The sequence below is a fragment of the Vombatus ursinus genome, unplaced genomic scaffold, assembly GCF_900497805.2.
Source record: "Vombatus ursinus unplaced genomic scaffold, bare-nosed wombat genome assembly UNPS02009835.1, whole genome shotgun sequence".
In the NCBI taxonomy this organism is placed as follows: domain Eukaryota; kingdom Metazoa; phylum Chordata; class Mammalia; order Diprotodontia; family Vombatidae; genus Vombatus; species Vombatus ursinus.
The window spans coordinates 27,568,418-27,584,026 of record NW_020949613.1 but is presented as its reverse complement, the minus strand read 5'-3'; the positions used below and the strand labels follow the sequence as shown (position 1 = coordinate 27,584,026).

Below are 15,609 nucleotides of genomic sequence, written 5' to 3'. Positions count from 1 at the left end.
TTTCTATTGTGAAATTTTTCATACATATGTATATATCTACATGCATGTAGCTAGATATTGCCTATGATTTAACTTACAGTCTTAGAGAGTTACATTATGCACTCAGAGGTTAAATGACTTGACTAGGATCACTTAGTCAGTATGTATTAGAGCTTAGGAAGTGGCCCCTGGTATGGTGGTCCCTCTGCCTCCCCACCCCCCCACCCCAATCCTACTCCTGTGTCTTTTGTGGCTGTGCAAGCCCTCACTGGGCAGGGCCTCGGTGTATCTTTGGTCAAAGAAAAACTTTAATCTATATATGCTGCCTTATCCACTGGAAGAATGACAGATGACAAAGATGTGCTTTGAGATGTGTGGTTTGGACAAATTCCAACCTGTTTTATACTCTATCACGATGAGATAACTGAAAAAGAAGCAGAATCTTATTATTTGCTTTTACCAAGATTAAGTTACTTGAAGCTGGTTACTGACAAAGTGAAAAAAACACTTTCAGAAGGTTATGAGACAAGAAGACATTATTGAGATATGGTTTGAATATGAAGGCACACCACTGAAATGGCATTATCTAATTGGTTTGCTATTTGATCTTCTTGCATCAAATACAGCTCTTCCTTGGAACATCACGGTACATTTACATTTTCCAGAGAAAGATCTTCTGCATTGACCATCAAAGGATATAACTGAAGCCCATTTTATGTCTTGTATGAAAGAAGCTGAAGTTTTAAAGCATGAAAGTCATCAATGAAATGCAGAAAAATAATCATAAACAACTCTGGATGGGATTATAAAATGATAAATTTGACCAGTTTGGAGCCAAAAACTCACGGAATATCCTGCAGAAGATAATGGATTTTGATACGTACCTTTTGGAATATATCAGGCAATAACTAAGCAACCTTTCATTCATAAATTATTTTGACCAGTAGCTGCAGATGGACAATTGCATATATTAGGAGAGCTCTTAAAAGAAATGCATCCTTCTGCAATTACTCCTGAAGATGGGATAAAGAAGAATCAAATTATGATTAAACCAATTAAACCAATGTTAAAGACACCTCTAAAGTGGCTAAGTAAACATTTCAGCTACCCTGATAATTTTCTTCATATTAGTATCCTATCCCAATCAACAGATTGAAGGGGAGACTCTATTCACCTAAAAAAGAATGAGCATCACCCTTAAACTGGATCAATGATTTTCCTTAAATCAGGTTTGGTGGAGGCAACCTGACCAGAAAAACCTCCTCGTAGCAATGCAAGGCAGACAGGAAAAAAGATCCCATGGTCAGAGAAGGGCAGTTGGGCGGGCCTTACTCTGCATCACCACTGCTTTCCCCCACTGCTGCCATTAAACCTTAGTTGCAATGTGGAAGACTTTATTCCACCATTGCAAGTCTTCTGTTTTCTTGTAAAGTATAATGAAGCTGAAACTCAGCCTAAGAAGCAGATGGAAATATGTGTCACTTGAATTGTATTTCTGATTAAAAAATAAACAGGGGTGTTTCCTAATGCGAGCATGGTTGAACTTTAGATAGAGGGAGTAGAAAGATTCATTTAATTTTCAAGAGAATTAGACTTAAGAAAGTAAAAAAGAAATTCTGTTATCAATATCTTACAGTATTTTTTGTAAAAGATCAGATTACATTAAATCCATCTTTCCTTAATGAGAATTTCCTATGTTTACAGCATGTGTTGGTACATAAACAACCTTTTTACTTTAATAATGAGTAGTGATATTTAAAAAAAACCCTCCAAACATGTTTTATCATTAAATAACATGTATAATTTTGTCACTTCCAAATATTTCCTGACTTATATATAGCAGATCATTGTTTATGCTGTATATGTTACCATTCCAGCAGGTCTTCAGTAGCATGGTGATAGGGTGGAACAACTTGTCTGTAAGAGAATTTTTTGCTGCCAATATTTAAAACTTTATGTGAAAATATTTTCTTTCCTTGATAACACCATACAACAGTGTTAAAGTTTATCATTACTATTTTATTTATCCCTTAGGCTGAGTCAGTCACATTTTAGTATGATCAGCAAATGCATTGAATACTTTTGCCTACCGGAAAGTCCATTCTTTTCCAAGCTAGCATTTACAATATCTCTTACTGTAATGTTTTTAATGTGGTCCCCTGGTAGTCAGCCTGTAAAGTTTAAACATGACATAGCCTTCCTTGCAGTAGCTTTTCCTTTACTTTACCAAATATATTCAAAGGTTACTGGCACTCTCTTTCAACATTTTTGTGCATTACAGTTTCTTGTAGACTATCCTGCTGTGTGCACCATGTCAACTCATCTGAGTTTGCTAGAATTTTAGCATTGCAGCAGGAATGGTATTAAATTCCATAGCAAAGTGGAAATATTTCCCATTTTTTAAATGTATCTGAATGTTGATTATAAATTACACCATTTTCTTCTTCCTTTTTCATGTCTTCACAGTAGCAGCTGTCTAATCAATAGCAAAATCAGTCAAAGAAAAGGAGAAAAGTTGCACTCTGTTAAGCAGATATAGTGAGATCCAAAAGCAGAAACAGTTGTGTCATAATGACCAGAGAAAAATAGGAAATAGATTATAATTAACTGATGTAAATTAAGGAGAAAATGAAGGGTAAAGAAGAATAACATTACCTAAGTTACTTAAGGACTAAAGGATGAAAAGCTTTAAAAACACCATTGATCTGTCATTATTGCAAAAAAAAAAAAAGAGGTTAATCCAAAGGTAATAACTCACATTACCTGTGTTTATCCTTCTCAGTTTAGGGGTTTTCCCCATAATGTTTTGACTGACTGAGCTTCATGAGCAAAAGGGTCAAAATGAATGGACTATTTCTAAACCACGGTGAGAAGAGTAAATATTTTGCAGAAAGTGGTGGTGTCATTCTCCAATGATTAGATCAATTTAAGATCTTAGACAGTGGTCTCGAGTGACCTTGAAAAAAAAGCCTCACTTTAAGATTTGAAAGTAAGTTTTATTAAGACTTTTCCCTCAAAAAAAAAAAACATGTTTGCTTTATCATACCAGCGATCTAAATGCGTTATTCTCTTTTCTAGTTCTATAATCCTTTGTAAGCCAAGTCTCTGTTGCCTAGTGGTGGAACAAAGACAAAAATTGGTGCTTCACTTAAATACCTGTTTTTATTTCTTATTATTTGACTTTCAATTTTATGGTTTATTTAAAAACCAAATTAAAACTTACATACCATTTTGTTGTTAAATCAAACACTGAATTTAATGGAGTTAAATCTCTTTAAAGAGTCAAAATTAATCATGTCAGAATCACAGTTTACTGACCATTCTAGGTAAGAAGCAGAAGTTTCTACCTCTCAAAAGGGAAGTGATTTTTCACCCACACAATGACTCACTGAATAAAACTCAAACAATCTTCTCCATGGCTTTGTAATTTCCTGCCAATAAAGAGTGTCAGAGTAGATTAATTGCTGGCCTAAAGCTTTATTCAGTCTGTACTAATCAATCTCAGTGGCCACTTATTACTTCTTCTATGCCTAATCAATAGTATTTATCCATTAAATAGCCCTTAAAAGATAAATATGTAATAAAATTTCCCAGTACCAGGAATATTGGTCTACCCCAAAGTGACTTAATCCTATCCATATTAACTAACAGAGGCTTATTATCTCTAACTCAGGCTGAATCATGTTCATATGCGTGTTCTTAGAAGCAATAAAAACGGTCCTTTCTCTGAAGCCGATCTTAGTGTGCCTGTGATGCTCAGCTCCTCAAGGGGGAGCCCAACCAAAAGCCATGAATGAAAGACAATTAGGCAAGTCCATTTGAATTTCCAAGGTAGAAAAGAGGGAAAAACAACAGCAGTAGGTAGAACACTCAGAGTCATTTAATTCAGTTCCCTCATTTTAGAGCAGAAGAAATTTACCAAAGATAACACAGTGGTAGATAGATCAAGGTCTAGAACCCAATTTTCCTGTTCTCCCCCAAGCCCTGAGCCAGTGTTCTTTCCACTATATAAGACAGGGTCTCTTGGGCTGTTATTGATATTCTTCCCTCTGTACTAAACCAAGTCCCCGTGTTTGCCAGTGCCCATAGTCTCCTAAGCATATTCTCTTCATTCATTGGGTCCAAGCAAGAACCCTATTACCTGTTGCTTAAAGGTTCCAAGTTACTACCTTGGAATGGGGGTTAGTTCGACCTCTGGCCAGTTCTGTCCCCAGTGTGGCAGCTACTATTACTCACAGATTGTTGTTTTTCCTTCTTTCTCGAAGAGGACCAATGACATCAGGAAGGTGATGTCTTGATTTGCAAGTGAGTTGTATTCCAGCAAGGCTTCATTCCTCTTTCCTTCTTTTTTTCCTTCCTTCATTTCTTCCTACCTTCCTTCCTTCATTCCTTCTTTCCTTCCCTCCCTCCCTCCTCCCTCCAAGCTTCCTTCCTTCCTTCTTCCTCCATTCACACAAGAAATCATACTCTTATCTGTGGGTGCTCTGCCCAAAGGAATATAAATTTTGATCACTGAAACCTCAGAAGATATCTTGGGGGTTATGGGCTAATTTTTTTTCTCCTCCCTATTTATTTATTCTATCATTTTTCTTTAAATAACTGGGACAATTAACTCTTTTGCCCCATGTAATTTCACTTATGATTTCTTGAAATACAGTGCTGGAAAAAAACAGTCTTTGGTAAAGCCCATCAGGATTCACATTTAGGTACTTGACCATGCCTTAAACCAGACCTGCACAACTTGGCAGTAAGTAGAGCTCAAAATTAAAATAGGCTAAACTTCTTCAGGTGGCATACAAGTTAGACTAGAGGCAGACTGAAGATGGTTGGTTGTTGCGGGTCGTGTGACAAACAGGACAGAGTGCACAGGAGCAATGCTATGTTTTTCCCCGGGCCTTCTGAAATCCTTTGGTGGACCACAGGTGGCCAGTAAGTGGTATTACTGTGCAGGCCTGCCTTAAACCCAAGTCACTCTGGCTCTCACTGATTGGTCAACAATAGCTCCCAGCCCAAGCCTCACTTGGTCATTGTTTGGGTTTTTATGGCTCAGAGTGAGTGTAAATAGCAATTGTTTCTGTTCTGGACAGAAACCCTGAGGGTCTTCCCCTCCCAGATTGTGGAGTGTTTTTTTTTTCAGTAGGAAAAAAAGAAGGGCATTTTTTTTTTTGCTTAATTTCTTACCTAGCTTTAATCATGGATTGAATGTTGCCTCAGACAAAATGAGACCTGGGAAAGTCCTTAGCTTAAAAAGGCCAAGGTCTCTCACTGTCTCCTCCAGGGCCATCTCCAGTCATCCTGATCTATATGTTGCTGCTAGACCCATTTAGCTTTGGAGGAGAGAGTGAGGCTGGTGACCTTGCACAGCCCTCCTGCCTCAGTTAAATCCAATACAGTTGCAAGTCAATACATCATTTTCTGATGTCATTGTTCCTCTTTGAAAATGAAAGGTCAACAACAGTTCTACCTTCAAAATCCTTCCTAAGAAAGTATCCTTAATAGTCTTCATTTTTCTTGTTATTATTTTTTTGTTATTTTCTCTAGTTGCACTGTTTCTCGGCAAAGTCATCCTTTCCTCAGCTCCAAATATTACCTCTATTCAAATCTCTCAATAGCTATGATTTTTCCCAAATTGGAGACCTGCATTTCCTAATATCTACTAAACATTTCCTTTCTCCTGACTAGGTTTTTTGTGACATTTCTTTTTTTTTTCTCATTCACCCCCTCTGTGTCTGCCAAATTCCTGCTCAATCTCCTTTTCAGCATTATTAACAGGATACTTTCTTTCTCCTTTCCCTCCCCTCTCCATCTTCTCTACTCTCCTTTCCTCTCCTCTCTTTTCTTTTCATTTCTCCTTTCCTTTCCTTTATCTGTTTCCTTTCCTGTCCTTTTACTTTTCCCTGCCCTTATTCCATTCCTTTCTTTTTTTCCCCTTTTCCTTCACTTATTCCTTTCATTTCTTTTCTCCTTTCCCTTCAATTATTCCTCTCCTCTCCCTCTCCTTCCCTTCACTCCTTTCCCCACTCCATCTTTTCTCTTTTGATATCTTCAGTTCTCTCTGGTTTAATTATTATACAATTTATATTATTACAATTATATTTATATCATTATAGCTCAATTAACTATATAGTTAATTTCCAAATCTACATATATAGCCCTTACATTTCTCCTGAGTTCTCGTCCAATACTGTCAACTGTCTCTTGGCTATCTCTACCTGAATGTTCTATAGATATCTCTAATTAGGTCCAAAATGAACTTAATATTCTGTACATACACACATACACACACACACACACACACACACACACACACAGCCTTTGTCTTAACTTCCCTATTCCTGTCAAGGGCATTAACATTCATCTAATATTGAGGTTCACAACCTCAGGGTTATTTCCACTTCTTCACTCATTTACCTCTCTCATTCCCTTCTCACCACTCCCAGCTACCATACTCAATCACCTCTCATCTGCACAATGATATGGCCTCTTAACTGGTCTCCTGCTTCCAGTTTCTCCACTCGACACATTTGCCAAATTGATATTCCTCTACTATAGGTCTGACAATATCACTATCCTACTCATGAAGTTATAGTACCTACTTATTAGTTCTAGGAATAAGCCCATTAATAATCTGCCTCCAACCTATCTTTGCAGATTGATTTCACATTTTTGCCCCTCATACACTCTGTGTTCCAAATAAATGAGGATATCCTACCTGCTGACTGTGTGCCTTTTTGTAAGCAGTCTCCCATGGTTGAAATGCTCTCTCTCTTCACTGCTGCATTTTATAATCCCCAACTACCTTCATTACTCAGTTCAAGTACCACTTTACGAGTCCTTTCTTGATTCCTAAGTTCTTAGTTTAGCTTATAAATCAACATGTTATATTTACTTTGTACATAGTTTATAGTCATCTCTGTCTAGTCTTCATTTCTCCAAGTAGAATATAAGTTTCTGAAGGCAAGAAACTTCAATTTTGTATCCCCTTCATCTTGGACACAGAAGGTACTTAATAAATGATTCTAATAATAATTGGCTCATATGTCAAAGGATCATAAATTATGAGCTGTAAGGGATCTGAAAGCTCCTCTACTCAAATCCCTTCATATTATAATTTAAGGAAATAATGGCCAGTAAGTTTAAGTACCTTGTTCAAGGTTACACAGGTAATGTATAAAACAGATGAGATTCAAATTCTGATTTTCTGGCTCCAGATTCAACCCTTTTCTACTTCATCATATTGCCTTTCAGGGTCAAAAACTACTTTTTCAAAATTGAACTTATATTTTCCTCTTCCAAACTAGTTCTTCTTCTTGACATCCCTATTTCTATTATTCTTTTTTAGTCACTAAGAATCAAAATTTAGGTGATTAATTTAACTCCTTCCTCTTTTTCACTTTCTGTATCCAATTAGTCATCAAGTTGCATGCTAATTTCTCCTCTGAAATGTCTCAACCTTCCATTTCTTCCTTTCTATACCTTATTCCATCATCTCATTTTAAGTCCTCATTATCTCTAATCAGGATTATTGAAGGAATCTTCAATCTTTTCTTTTCCCTGGAATCAGTTTCCCCCTTTTCCATTCCATCTGTCACATTATTACCACATTAATTTTATTTTCAAAGTAAATATTTTATTGACGCTTCCTTATTATGTAGGTATTGTCTACTAATACTTCCCCTCTACATAGAATCCTCAATTTTAACAAAAAAAAATGTAGTTAAGTAAAACAAACACACACATTGTGTATAACAGTCTATGCCTTGTTCTGTACCTATAGCTTATAATATCTATGTCAGTAGGAGGGAAATATGGTTCATTGTCCTCTGGAATCATGATTAGTTATTACACTGAACACACTAAAAATAGCATTTACTGTTGTCTTCCTATACTTTTATTATGATCATTGTATAAATCGTTATCCTTATTCTAAATACATTAATCTGCATCATTTTCTATGTCCTTCCAAGGTTTTTTGAATTCATATTTACTGTTCCTTAAAAGCAGTAATATCCCATTTTTTCATATACCCTAATTTATTCAGCCATTCCCCAAACAAGCATTCATTTTGTTTCTAGCTTTTTGCTACCACAAAAAGTACCACTTAAAATATTGTGTTTGTGTGTGTAGACACACAGATATATGACCTGTGTCTCTATACACACATATAATACATATGTATGTATACATAATTACAGATATAGATATATGGTTTATGTCTCTGTCTTTGACCTTGGTATATATGTCCATTATAGGTATCACTGAGTCAAAAAGTATATATATTTTAGTGTATGTTTTCTATTGTAGCTAAAAATTATTTTCAAATATGTTTAGATAATTCACAGTTCTACCAATAAGGCATTAGTCTGTCTTCCCACTGTCTCTCTAACATTGACCGTTTTTATCTTCTGTCACCAGTGACAGTCTTATAATAGTCAAGTGAAACTTGGAGATATTTTAATTTGCATTTTTCTTATTATTAATGATTTGAAATATTTTTTCATATAGGTAGTGATTCTTTGCATTTCTTCTTTTGAAAATTGTGTATTTCTATCCTTTGGTAACAGTTTTTGAGACTCAGAAGTCTATAGCACTGAGATGGGCACAGTCCCAAAGCTCAGAAGGGGCACCAGCAGTGAGCTTTGGAGGCTGCTAAAACAGCAGCAGGAGCAGCTCATCCCAGAGACTGAGAGGGGATGGATCAACTTCAGAAAGAGATTACAGGGGACTTTATGCTGGCATTGAGTACAGTTGGTGCTGATTGGCAACTCTATTGCACTAAAGCAGTTCTGGGTCACAGTTCTAAGGCAGAGATGAGAACTTGAGATCAGTCACAAAGAAGCAGGAGCCCTGATCACAATTCCAAGGCCAAGAGGAGCACTAGTATTGTGACTACAGAGCAGCAGGGGTTCTTCCTTGGTAAAGACAAGAGCCCAGACTAGGAGAGCAATTATTACACCTCTCCTGGGATCATACTACCTTGGAAGCACTGAAAACTTACAGCCCTTAGGACTAGCTTTGAAAACAGTAGCGCAAAAACTTTAAGACTGGGACATTGCCTTTCCACTCCTAGGTGAGCAGAGCCCAACTTTAACATGAAGTTCAAAGTCAAGAAATAGGCTGGAAAATGAGCAAACAACAACAACAACAACAAAAGAACTTGACCATAAAAAGGTACCATGGTAGCAAGGAAGACCACTTAAACTCAGAAGAAGATAATAGTCTGAAAATATAAACAAGCAAAGCCTCAAAGAAAAACGTTAATTGGACCCAAGGCCAACAAGAATTCCTGGAAGAATTAAAGGAAGATATGAATGGTAGAGGAAAAGTTGGATGCTCTAAATCACTATTGATTAGAGAAATGCAAATCAAAACAACTCTGAGGTACCACATCACACCTATCAGATTGGCCAACATGACAAAACAGGAAAATGATAAATTTTGGAGAAGATGTGGGAAAATTGGAACACTAATGCATTGTTGGTGGACTTGTGAAATGATCTAACCATTTTGGAGAGCAATTTGGAACTATGCCCAAAAATGTGCATACCCTTTGATCCAGCAATAGCACTTCTAGGGTTATATCCCAAAGAGATCATACAAATGGGAAAAGGACCCACATGTACAAAAATATTCATAGCAGCTCTTTATGTGGTGGCAAAGAATTGAAAATTGAGAGGATGCCCATCAATTGGGGAATGGCTGAGCAAGTTGTGGTATATGAATGTGATAGAATACTATTGTGTTATAAGAAATGATGAACAGGCTGACTTCAGAAAAACCTGGAAAGACTTGTGTGGTCTGATGCTGAGTGAAGTGAACAGAACCAAGAGACTGTTGTACACAATAACAGCCACATTGTGTGATGATTAATATTGATAAACTTGACCCTTCCCAGCAACACAAGGATCTAAGACATCTCCAGAGGCCTTGGGATGGAAAATGCTATCCATAACCAAAGAAAGAACTACAGAAGTTGAATTGCTATTTTTTTTCTCTTCTATTGAGTTTTGTTTCCTCTTTCTGATGGTTCCTCCTATTGGTTTTAATTTTTACTTACAACATCACTAATGTGAAAAATATATTTAATATGAATGTAAATGTATAGCCTATATCAGATTGTGCGCCATCTTGGGGAGGGTGGAGGGGAGGAAGGGGGAGCAAAATTTTAAACTCAAAAGCATATGGAAGTGATTATTGATAAATCAAAATAAATTTTAAAAAAAAAGACTTGTCTAAAAAAAAGAAAAGTTGGGAAAAGAAATGAGGGTAATGCAAGAAAATTACACTAAAAGAAGAACAAAAAATACTGAAAATTACACCTTAAAAAACAGAATAGATCTAATAATAAAAAAAAAACACAAAAATTCACTGAAGAAAAGATCTTTAAAATAAGAATTAGCCAAATTGTAAAAGAGGTATAAAAGTTCATTGAAGAAAATAATTTCTTAGAAATTAAAATTGTGCAAGTAGACACTAATGATATCATGAGACTTCAAGAAACAATAAAACTAAGTCAAAAGAATGAAGAAAATGGAAATATCTCATCATAAAAACAACTGACTTAGAAAATGGATTGAGGAGAGAGAATTTAAGAATTATTGGCTTCTCTGAAAGCCATGACTAAGAAAAGAGCCTAGACATTATCTTTTAAGAAATTATCAAGGAAAACTACCTAACATCCTAGAACCAAAGAGTAAAATAAAAATTGAAGGAATCCACAGATCACCTCCTGAAAGAGATCTCAAAGTGAAAACTCCCAGTAATATTATAGCCAGTTTCCAGAGCTCCCAAGTCAAGAAGAAAATATTTCGAGCAACCAAAAAGAAACAATTTAAATATCATGGAGCCACAGTCAGGATCACACAAGATTTAGAAGCCTCCACATTAAAGTAGTGAGGGATTTGGAATATGATTTTCTGAAAGGCAAAGGAGTTAGTATTATAACAATAATAATAGGATTATAATAATAACCTATACAGCAAAACTGAGTATAATCCTTCAAGGGGGAAAAAAATGGAGGAAAAAATGTAACAGAGGACTTTTAAGCATTCCTCATGAAAAGACCAGAGCTGAATAAAAATTTGACATTCAACAGAAGACTCACGTGAAGCATTAAAAGGTAAACATGACAGAGTAATCATAGGGACTTCATAAAGTTAAACTGTTTGCATTCCTATGTAGGAAGATGATACAAGTAACTCTCAAAACTGTATTATTATTAGGGTAGTTAGAAAGAGTCTTCTAATACAGAGAGTATGAGTTGATTATGTTGGGAGGATCTTAAAAAATATGTAGGGTAAGAAAGAGGATTGCTCTGGGAGTAGTGAGAAGGGAGAGGTAGAATGAGAAAATATTTTCTCATCTAAAAGAGACACACAAGGAATAGCTAATATAGTGGACAGGAAAATGGCAGGGAGGAGGGGAGTGGCGGGCAATGCTTGAACCTCACTCTCATCTAAATTGGTTCAAAGAGAGAAGAATATATACAGACTTAGTTGGGTCTAGAAATCTATATTACCTAATAGGAAAATAGGAGGATAAAAAGATAACAGATATGGGGTGGGACATGACAAAATGGAGGGCCAATTAAGGGAGGCAATGGTCAGAAGCAAAACAGACTTACGAGCAGGGACAGGATAAAAAGATAGAATGAAAGATAAAAAATAATAAAATGATGGGAAATGCACAGTTTGTAATCATAACTGTGAATGAGTGGGATGAGCTAACCCATAAAATGGAAGCAGATAGCAGAATGGTTTAGAAACCAGTATCCAACAATATGTTGAGTACAACACAAGAGATACACTTGAAACAGACACACATGCAGAGTTCAAATAAAGGGCTGGAGTAGAATCTATTATGCTTCAGCTGTAGTTAAAAAAGGCAGGGGTAGCAATCATGATCTCAGAAAAGGCAAAAGAAAATAGATATAATTAAAGGAAATAATCAGGGAAACTACATTTTGTTAAAAGGTATAATAGTGAATTAATATAAAAACAAAATTACAGCAAGTTGCTCTGATAAAGGCCTCATTTCTCAAATATACAAGGAACTGAGTCAAATTTATAAAAATAAGGGTCATTACCCAGTGGATAAATAGTCAAAGGATATGAACTGGCAGTTTTCAGGAGAATAAATCAAAGCTATCTATAGTCATATAAAAATGTTCTAAATTACTATTGATTAGACAAAAGCAAATTAAATCAACTCTGAGGTACCATCTCACACCCATCAAAAATGACAAATGCTAAAGAGGATGAGGGAAAATAAGTATGTTAATGAATTGTTGGTGAAATAGTGAACTGGTCCAACCATTCTGGACAGCAATCTGGAAAGACGCTGCCCAAAGAGCTATAAAACTCTGCAAACCTTTTGATCCAACAATACCACTACTGGGTCTGTACCCTAAAGAGATCAAAAAAAAAAAAAGGAAGAGCATCTATATGTACAGAAAAGTTAATGGCAGTGGCAAAGAATTGGAAATTGAGGGGATGCTTATCAATTGGGGAATGGCGAAACAAGTTGTAGCCTGTGATTGTGAAGTATTGTGCTGTAGTCAAAGACAAGGAGGGTGGGGGATGGTTTCAGAAGAAATATATAGCAAGACCTGTATGAACCAGTGCAAACTGAGGTGGAAGATCCTAGAGACTATGGCACATGGTAGCAGCAATATTGTGATGATGATCAACTGTGAAAGACTTAATTACTCCGATCAATACAACAATCCAAAATGATTACAAAGGAGTCATGATGAAAATATGTTCTCTACCTTCAGAGAGAGAATTGAAAAACTATGAGTGCAAGTTGAAATATCATTTTCTTGCTTTTTTTTTTGTTTGTTTGCTTTGTTTTATGACATGGCTAATATGGAGATATGTTTTTCATGATTTCATACATATAGTTAACATATTGTTTGCCTTCTCGGTAGCTGGGGGAAGAAAAGGAGGTAGAGAGGGAATTTGGAACTCAAATTCAAAATTAAAAGAATGTTAAAAATAAATAATAAACATTTTTAAAAGAACAAATTAAAAAAAAAAACTTAAAAAAAGATTGGTGGCCAAAATCACCAATATAAGGATTATAAGGTCTCTGGTCTATGTACCTACTGTAAGTTTTTATAATTCTAAATTTTGAACCCTGCTATAACACTGTTTCTGTGTCACTAAATTCACCCTTTTTCAATATCCCCCCACTAAAGTCGGGTTTTCATGAAACCAATTAAATCCAAATAGAGGCAAATGATGCCTGTATATGGCTATATTTTTGTCAGGGACATTTTCCCTTCCTGCACAGTTTGACTCTGCCCTTTTCCCCAAAGAAATAACATTTATCATTATGAATGTTAGCAAAATGACAGCAGGCTCTAGGGTTGTTTGCTTCATGGGTGAGAAATGAGTCTATACACAACACTAGGAAAGAACAGAAATCCTATCTCTAGCCAATAAGCTATCTTCCAGTTTCCTAACCAGGTTTTTAACATAACAGCTGTTTTGATTTTAACTGAGACAGAGAATGTTGTCAGCACCAAAAGATCATTAATTAAATTTTAAATTGAATTGTCTGCCTAGTCCCTGACTAAATTTGTTCCCATAACCTGATACTTTTTTTTGGTGGGAAGGGGGGGGGGGGGGGGGGGCGCCATGAACTTTTGCTTGCTAAGATCTGAGTAATTTTCTGTATCTATATACAAATCATAACAGGGTTTGCCCATGATCAAAAGGACATTAATAGATACTAGATGCACTTTTTAAAGTATAGATGTTAGAAACAATGTATGATATTTGCAAGAAGTGGCAAAAAAAGATAAATTTGAGTATCACAAGACATATTTAAAATTGTTCATTGGTATTACTTGGCTCTTGTGTAATTATTCAGGCAATCCTTAGGCCTCATAGAATACAATATTTCCTTGAGAGCGGTAACTACATAATTTTGGGATTTTACCCCTAACACCAACATAATATCTTCCAAATAGCTGGTACCAAATAAATGTTTGCTCAATGAAATTGACTGTAACTGTTGTTAGAATTAGTTTATTTTGGTGGATACCAGTGGTTGGGGAATTCCCTAACAGCAAATTTTAAAATGGTTCTATATTACTTTAAAAGTGTCCTTTTATTTTTTTTATTTTGAACTTAAACATCAAAAATATGTAATTTTCATATACCACAGCAGAACACAAAAAGTAGATTCTAAGTAAAACCTCAAATTTCCATTTTATGCCATTTGCATTAAATGTGTGCATATATATCCACATACATATATGCATATAATGTATGTGTATATGCACACACATGTATACATATGTGCATGCATATACACACATATGTAACCCATGCTTGTCTGGGCATGATCAGTTCATCTAACATGGAGGTAATAAGGGTCCTTCAAAGTATGTCAAGATTGCTTAACATGGAGGCTTCTGGATCTGCCTACCTCATGGATGGGTGGTAGTCTTCTTTCATTGACTCTTTAAAACTGGAGAGACCAAGCTGTTGCTCTTTTATCTTTTGGGTCTAGAGGGTGAAGATCACAATTCAACCACAGAATGGAAGCCATGAACTTAACTGATGAGCTGCTCCCTCTTTTACCCTGGCTCCAAAAGCATGGGCCTGGAGTGTTAGCTTCTGTTCTGTATTGTTTGTCTTCAGTTCCAGGTGCTTCAAAAGACCCTGTGGGACCTGGGAATTCAAGTCGAGGTGATGATCTTGGAGCCCAGATTGCAGGTGGGATGGTAGAGCCAGGCAGCCCAGCACGGAAGCCCTGAGAAGCCTGGGTGTCTGGGACTTGAAGAGGGAAGGGGTTGGACTTGGAACTGAGAGTATGCTTTCTAGGAATTGAGCTAAACTAATTATGCCTTCCATATATATATGTTGGGGGGCCAGGGGAGTAAGTATGTATATTTGTGATTATACTTTCTAAAGTAAATATTCCTGTGTAAAAGCCAATATGACAGTTAAATGACTAATGGAAGTAGAGACAGGGGTCATGTACTACAATGGAGGGAATATCATCCTCGAGGGCTAGAGACATTTACAGAGAGCTTAGACACCTCCCAATCTCCCTTGTGGGAGAACCCTGGGGGAGGAGTAAAAAGTAACACACCTGGCCTTAAGGTAATAAGGTTAGTACGGGGTGGAACCTGCGGCCTCTAGGCCACATGTGGCCTCTAAACTTCACATTCAAAGGGCCACACTTGAGGGACCTAGAGGGCCACATATGGCCTTGAGGCCACAGGTTCCACACCCCTACTTACGTTAGTGTTTTACACACACACCCACACACACACCCACACACACAGGTGTATAATATATAATTACTTTCAAAACTGTTCTACTTGCCTGAGTTTCCTTCTGAATTTTATTTCTGTGCATTTAAAAAAAATTTTAATGCCTCATTTTTTTTTAGCCTTGATATTGCTAACACCTCCTGCCTCATATAAAACTGAGAAAAAGAGAAAGAAAAAAAATCACAACAAATGAACATACTCAAGCAAAATCAATCCACACAGTGGATTACCTATCACTTCTTTTTCAGGAGGTACATAGAATGCATTTTCATAAGTTCTCTGGAAGAAAGGTTGGTCATTGCCTTGATCAGAATTCTCAAGTCTTTTGAAGCTGATTTTTT

General features: G+C 36.2%; 1 pseudogene; it reads left to right on the top strand.

Annotated features, from left to right (window-relative positions):
* The first annotated feature begins 321 nt into the window (after positions 1-321).
* Positions 322-953, top strand: LOC114036369 (annotated as a pseudogene).
* Positions 954-15,609: the final 14,656 nt, after the last annotated feature.